We start from the raw sequence: 8293 nt of genomic DNA, 5'->3' as shown, positions 1-8293 counted from the left end.
CAAAACAATGGACGACATTGTAACGTTGAGATTTTTCGGGATCACATTTTAAGTATGCAAAAAAAATGTTGTTTGACACTTTATTCAGACAGTAATGAAATGAGATGGGGAGACAGGCAAATCTGAGAAACGGTGGGAAGGTTGGAAGCAGGGAGTATTACCACTACACCAAGGCTCCGCACAGGAAATACTAATATTAATGGTTGATGGCAGTCGGTAACCAAATCATAGATTGCCGTCTCCTTGTCCATAGACTGCTTTCAAGATAAGGATACAAACATTTTGTATTTTGTAATTTGGATGATCTGTTTAAAATAGGGCTGGAATGAAATCCTGCTTGCTCTCCAATAGGGTTGGCCACCCCTGATCTATGTTTCCCTAGTGCTGGGTGTTTTAAAATGTTCTTGTTATAACAATACATTTCTCAAAATCACCGAACTTTCAAGAAAAATCAAATGAATATCAATATTCAGGTGGTTTATGACTAGTTGAAGATCTTTGGCATCTTCCTCTATATAGACAAAATATGATGCGTTTGAGTTGAGTCCCCCCTACCATCAAAACTGTCCATGGATGGCTGCAAAAATACATAGCTTCATATCATTCATTTTCAAAGACACGTAGGCATATCAGATTTCAAATATTTGATTACAGTGGAAGAATTGGGTAGAAGTGGAATAATAAAAGAAGTGTTGGGAATAACAGTAGTATTCTTGCTGACAAGCACACTAATTACCCTATATTTTAGCCCATTGTTAAGAATGAGATTTTTTCCATTGTTCAACTGATCAGACTAAATAGATAATAACATTTCCTGAAGACAAGAGCACATAAATCTACCCCTACACCCTAACCAAATATTTGTTCAATTTATTGACCCCCTCTAGAATCAAACTTACACTTTTGGGTTCCCAATCTGTTTGACAAAATGTGTCACAGCCTAAATGGCAATCACTAAATGAAAGGACTAATGCAAGTGTGCATTAAATCAACTTTAGTACATGATGTCAAAATATTGTTGACAACATTGCACATTAAAAAGCACTGCCGTGCTGCTCTTTTTACAGTTTTAGAGAACGCTCCCTCTACATTCTGCTCCACTCTAATCTTGAGGGGCGTTTCGTTAAAGGTTGCATCAAATCTCCTTGATCCCCAATCATATGCTTCAATGTGCCGCAGTTCACAGTGACGTTGCAAGACAGGACAATGATAAGGTTCTGCTCGTGATGTTAAAATGAAGGCGCAAATGCTACGATTTCAAATCGATTTGGAGCACAGTTGAATAGTTAACTCTCTGACTATACAATGGACTAATAACAAAAAATGAAAGCAGTCATTTTCAATGTGTGACATATAAGATGTGTGGAGCGTGAGCGTGAGCGTGAGAATAGTGTCAATTGCGTATGTCTCACGGCCAATGCGTGAGAGTTGGCAGGTCTGCAATACATATAGTCTTCAGAGTCTTTAGAAAAGTAAGTTGAAAGCTTACACAACAAGTTGTACAGAGTATCAGTAGAGTCAAGACCATCAGACAACAATTTCTGCCAATCGTCAGCTGTACTCCTGACCAAATCCATATGTTTTTTCAGGTTGTCAAAACATGTTACATTAATATAGTGGTAACTTTAATAAATGCTGCATTACCAACTCTAACACGAATAGCTTTGTGAAACAATTCTTTCATCTCTAAAGCATTGTCCTGTCATTGTCCTGTCTTGCAACATCACTGTGAACTGCGGCACATTGAAGCATATGATTGGTCTAGTTATGTAAGGGATCAAGGAGATTTGATTGGCATAAGCTTTGATTAGATAGTTGGCAAAACTGCATACAGTTGGTAGTTCCCCATCCTTACTTCTCAGACTCTGCGTTTGATTTAGAGTTGTCATACCAATAGTCTGCAGTGGCCCTCAGCGGCCCTTTTCCCGGATGTCTTAAAAATGTTGTACAATGTAGGTACATTCTTGAGATCACTAACAATTGTTTCAGCAGCTACTTGGACAATGGTGTATGAAAACCAAATTATTTCAGAGCCCTGGCCAATGCATGTTTCAGTCCTGGTGTAAAAAGTAACTCTCAAAATAATAAGTGTCTGGGTCAAACAAACACGAGTATCTCATTTGACTAGGATGATTCACCGCACAACCCAGGCATGATTTCTTTAGCTTGATCGAAATATGTTCCAGAATGAGACCCAAAGTTGCCTGGATAATCCCTATAGTGGGGATTGTGAGATAACTGTCTGGCTCATCATCCTTTTCCACAGGCTTTGTAGATATGTTAGAATCAGAGGCTCTATTTCCAAGGCAAACTGATCGAGCCAGTAGTATTTAGTTGGCGGAAAATAGTTCAGAGTTGTGGGTTGTTGGTATAAGTATAACTCAGGATAGCCGGTCTCTGCATTGTCATCCAAGGTCTCACAACACCAGTCACTAGGTGTCGGGTCTTAGAGGTCGGTTTGTGAATACTCTTGAGAAATCTCTTCAAAGCAATGTCGTCAGCTTGTCTATCGATTGTTTCATGTCCCTTTTTGATCCGGGATGTCGAGGCGGGACCATACCAGTCACACTGTAATTCGTCTTTATCACCAGCGGGAAAAGCTCTCTTCTAATGCCATCATACTGTTTCAGCGTTTCGCCATATTGATGAAGAATACGCAGAAAACTCTTCATTGGCTTATCGGGTGACCCCAAATTTGCTGTGTCTTCTACATTCAGCTGGATCCTCTTGGCAATGCGTACCAGATCGGACATATTGCCAGATTTCACAGGTCAGTCAAGCTCCATGGCAGTTGTTTGACTGGGAATAACTAGTTCCACTCAAAAAAGTCTGAAAGAACTGGCTGCTTTTTGGTACGAGTTAAATAGTCAAAGTGCCATAAAACATCTTAGTCACTAGACCCCCCCCCCCCCAAAAAAAAACTAGATCGAAGATCCCAGAAAACTATATGGTAAGAACAGTCTTACATGATTGTGACCAGCTACAGGAACCAAACACCACCTGAATGAACCCTCAATAACACACACAGCCATTTCCCACACTCACAACACACCCACAGACACACTCACCTCCATTTCCCACAACCGCACTTCAACACACACACACACACACACACACACACACACACACACACACACACACACACACACACACACACACACACACACACACACACACACACACACACACACACACACACACACCCCTCTCATAAATCATGACATTGTGTATCCTAGATTAACTACAAGTGACCACTCGTGCCCTGTTGATGGGGCCATTGTCATTCAATGGGGGCATAGCCATGGTAGACAAAATAATGGCCAAAATAATGGCCTGCTCGTCATTTTTATACATGACCCTAAGCATTAATTAACTCAAGAACCACACCTGTTTGGAAGCACCTGCTTTCAATACACTTTGAATCCCTCATTTACTCAAGTGATTCCATTATTTTGTCATTTACCTGTAGGCGCTATTGTGATTGATGGATTTTCACTCTGCCTGAAAATGTAATTGTGTGCTTTGGGAGATGAAGACAAACAAAAGATGAGGTAGCAAACATTTATTGAGAAGCTTGATTAAATTATACAGATCTGATTACAGTGACATGATCAACATGATACTCTACATAGTTACAGAATGCAGTGTGACAGAATACTATCAAGAGAGGCGTGATAGAGGCTCTCAGAGAGGTGAGGAAACATTGATACACTTCCCTATTCATTAAGCCTAAAGGAAATGGTTCCCAAGGTAAGACTTTTCCGCGGTTAATAAAATATATAGCACACGTAAGGGTAATGGCGGACTGAATGGATTTATGTAGAGCACCTCAAGATAAAACATAATATTCGAAATATCTGCTAAATTAGACTAAAATATTAGCACTACATAATCTGGTGAGTGATAACCTTCAATCTGGACAATAACACAAAACAAATCCTAAAACTAGAGACATTTATCGACAAATATTACGAAAACAGGCAACAACCAAACATGACGGAGAGTAAGACAGGGGAACCGATTACAAAACGAAAACGTGACTCTTCTACAGACACTGATGATTTAATATTCTCACCACCGGGAATGGTAAAGGTCGAAACCGATCTGTTAAAATCAATAAATGACAAACTGGGTATACTTGAACTAGTTAGTAAGGATATAAAAGAGTTGAAGGCAAGCCTAGAGATGAGTGATGAAAAAGCTGCGACATTGGAGAAGGAAACACACAAGCTAAAAGGGACAGTCAATAAGATTGAAACCGAAATGAATGGAATTAAAAAGGAGAACACCGTTCTGAAGGAAGCCTTACTGGACATACAAACTAGATCCATGAGAGAGAATTTGGTACTTACAGGTATCCAAGAAAAAGAAGGAGAAGTTCCTGAATCTATAGTTAGAGACTTCCTCCTTACAGCGCTTCAGATTCCACGCGAAGTTATCGACAAAATCCAACTTGAACGCGTTCACCGCTTCGGACAGAGAGGGCAGAGGTACGAACGCCCAATCGTTGCCAAATTTGCATCATTTAAAGATAAAATAATGGTTAAAAGCGGGGTAAAAGACTTGCTGGGACCAAAATTGGCATGAATGATCAGTTTCCGAAGGAAATTGCAGAACGGTGCAAAGTTCTGTATCCAATTTTCTAAGAAAATAGATTAAAAGCGAAACGAGTAGCTCTCGTCGTTGATAAACTATATATTGATAACCAGTTGTTCAGAGACACAAAGACTACTCCATGGTTATTTAAAAAATTACAAAGTTCTCATAGACGAGGGAAATAAACACAATTCAAGCCCGGTTACTGATTGTAACAATACAATAAAAAATATAGCTTTTCTATAAATCTTCACATATAACTAATTGAACACACAAGCACTAATTCAACATAGTGAAGATATAAACTAAGTAAACAGAAGGCACAGTATGTGTGGATGGTATGGTTTGTGTTTATTTTTTATTTTATTTGCTATGTTTGGAAAGTTGAGTGAGTGAGTAATGAAATGGTTGCATATCCCAGAGCCAATGTATTGCTGTGAGCCGGGTATGAGAGGGCTTTCAATGTTGTTCAGATGATGGATATACTTTTATAATGAATTATACGTCTTATTTATTTATTGTCCTATCATGGAGATCTACATTTTTTTCTAATTATTTATTATCCTATTTTAATGGTACGGTCCATGGCACTATACCCTAGACACCCACCTGAATGACCCAGATACTAAGGAGAAGTCCCTAACTGTTTTATGTGCTCGCTGTAAGCGGTCTGTATGCAGCTAAAATGAGGTCAGAGACCAAGAGCAGCACTGCCCCCTCAAGATTCTGAGCCTGCTTGGCAGGGTTGGTCCTGCAAAGCCAAAGCCCCCTAAAGGGAGAGCATAATATACAAGGAAATTCTCAAAGCTGCTAATGAGAACCTTGACGACCTTGTACCTAGCCGGTGGGGATTCCGGTGGGGTGCCCCCACCCAGGCAGTGGCAGTGCTGGCAACACTAGCTGCAGTAACCCATGGGGAGGGGGTCACACTCGGACATTCAGAGAGGGGGTATATTATTGTGGCCCTGGCGGCACAAAATCAAAGTCGGACTGCATGGAGATGCGTGGGGACATGGTCATGACGGGTGGCCGTATTGTGGGTGTTTCAGGAATAAGGTGTACATTTGACCTCCATTATCTAGGATGTGACAATGGTAAATAAATCTCTCAATTTTTGCTCATTTTTTGTGCGGTCTTGCAGGCCTTCTCATGCAGCTGCAACTGCAAGTGCATTTGTAAATCATGACCCATCTTGAGTTGGGCTCTGGGATGGTGCAATTGTTGAGAAAGTGAGCTTATGGTTGTGTGGGGGTAAGGGCTGAGTGTGTGTGGGTGTATGTGTGTATCCCACAACTGTTGCGAAGGAAGAAGTAAAAGATGTTAGGGACAATAGAGGATGATCCACAGATATATATAATACAAATCGAGGTGAGGGCAATGGAAATGCATATGGCAATTGATCTACTTCAATTCGGTAAATGGCACTGTATGCTCTTTTCAAAGAATGGATCCCAGTCGGTTCAGGGCTATGGGATACAGGGGGTCGAGGGTGGTCTGCCGGGCATTGGGATGACAAGCCATCTCGAGATGAGGCCTTTTAGCGGGTGGAATAGTAGGGACCAATTGGAGGTTTACTTAGTAGAAATGCAAATATCATGGTACAACTATATAGACACTCAATCATTATGTTACTTTTTAATAGTACGTTTACAAAAATATATTCTGATTAAAAGAATGAAAGGTGTGTCTCATTATGGTAAGTGGTGAAATAAGTATAGCCAGTTACAATTGTAATGGCTTAGCAGATAATAAGAAAAGACGATCAGTATTTACCTGGCTAAAAGAGAAGGATTATAATATCTATTGTTTACAGGAAACCCATTCAACAGTTTTAGATGAAGTTTTGTGGAAAAAGAACTGAGGGGGCAAAATATATTTCTCCCATGGGCAAAGAAATTCAAAAGGGGTGATGGTTTTAATTAACAATAATTTTGATCCAAATGTGCAAATTGTCCAAACAGATCCTCAAGGTAGATGGATTATTTTAAATATGTTATTGGACAATAAACAAATATGGCTTGTTAACCTATACGGTCCGAATAATGATGATCCAAGCTTCTTTGAAAATATATATAAGAATTTATCAACTCTACAAGCAACACTAGACTCTATTATTATAGTGGGAGATTTTAATACGGTCTTAAATACCTCTATAGACCGGAAAGGAAATCACACTACAAACTATCACCCTCAGGCACTTAAGGAAATCATGAATGTCATGGATATATTGGAATTAGTGGATATATGGAGACTTAAATACCCTGATTTAGTGAGATATACATGGCGGAGGCTGAATCAAGCTAGTCGTCTTGACTACTTTCTTATACCATTCTCTCTGGCGCCAAAAGTTAAAAAAGTGTTGATAGGGGACAGAATGCGGTCGGATCATCACATAATTGGCATATATATTTCTCTTACAGAATTTCCACGTGGGCGAGGATATTGGAAATTTAATCAAAGTCTACTAGATGATAAATTGTTTAGAACTAGGACAGAAGATTTTATAACTGACTTTTTCAGACATAACATAGGTACAGCAGATCCCCTTATTGTATGGGACACTTTTAAGTGTGCCTTTAGAGGCCATGCAATTCAGTACTCATCTATAAAACAAAGGGAATTTAGATCAAAAGAGTCCATATTAACAAAGGAAATTGAAGGACTAACAGTACAGTTAGATAGCAATAAAAACGGTACCATAGAGGCACAGAATAAGTCAGAGGAAAAACAAAAAGAAATGGAGGAACTTATTCAAGAAAGATCCAGTGTAATATATTATAAAAATAAAGCGAACTGGATGGAATATGGGGAAAAATGCACCAAATTCTTTTTCAATCTTCAATATAGAAATGCTACCAAAAAAAATGTATTAAAACTTGTTACAAATGATGGAGTCACGCATGATTCACCAAATGATATTTTGAAAGAGGAAGTAAAGTACTTTAAGAATATGTTTTCGTTTCAGGCTCCTCCATCTCCACTAACTGAAACTAATTGTATGGATTTTTTTCCTATTAATAATGTAAAATTAACATCTGTACAGAAAGACTCATGTGAAGGCCAAATTACAGAGGAGGAACTGCTTGATGCAATTGGGGCCTTTAAGGATGGGAAAACTCCAGGGCTGGATGGCATACCAGTGGAAGTATACAAAACTTTTTTTGATATACTCAAAGGACCATTATTAGCTTGTTTTAACCACTCCTATATAAATGGTAGGTTATCAGACACGCAACAAGAAGGTCTGATATCGTTATTACTGAAACAGGACCCAAGTGGTATATATAAAGATCCAGTCCAATTAAAAAATTGGAGACCTCTTACACTTCAGTGTTGTGATGCAAAAATCCTAGCAAAATGCTTGGCGCATAGAATAAAAAAAGTTTTGTCAGATATTATTCATCCTAATCAGACAGGTTTTTTACATGGACGATACATTGGAGATAATATAAGGCAAGTACTGGAAACAATAGAACACTATGAAATATCGGGGACACCAGGTCTGGTTTTCATAGCTGATTTTGAAAAGGCTTTTGATAAAGTACGACTGGAGTTTATATATAAATGCCTAGAATATTTCAATTTTGGGGAATCTCTTATAAAATGGGTTAAAATTATGTATAGTAACCCTAGGTGTAAAATAGTAAATAATGGCTACATCTCAGAAAATTTTAAACTATCTAGAGGAGTAAAACAA

The sequence above is a fragment of the Salvelinus alpinus genome, chromosome 1, assembly GCF_045679555.1.
Source record: "Salvelinus alpinus chromosome 1, SLU_Salpinus.1, whole genome shotgun sequence".
NCBI lineage: Eukaryota > Metazoa > Chordata > Actinopteri > Salmoniformes > Salmonidae > Salvelinus > Salvelinus alpinus.
This window is presented reverse-complemented; position numbering follows the sequence as displayed.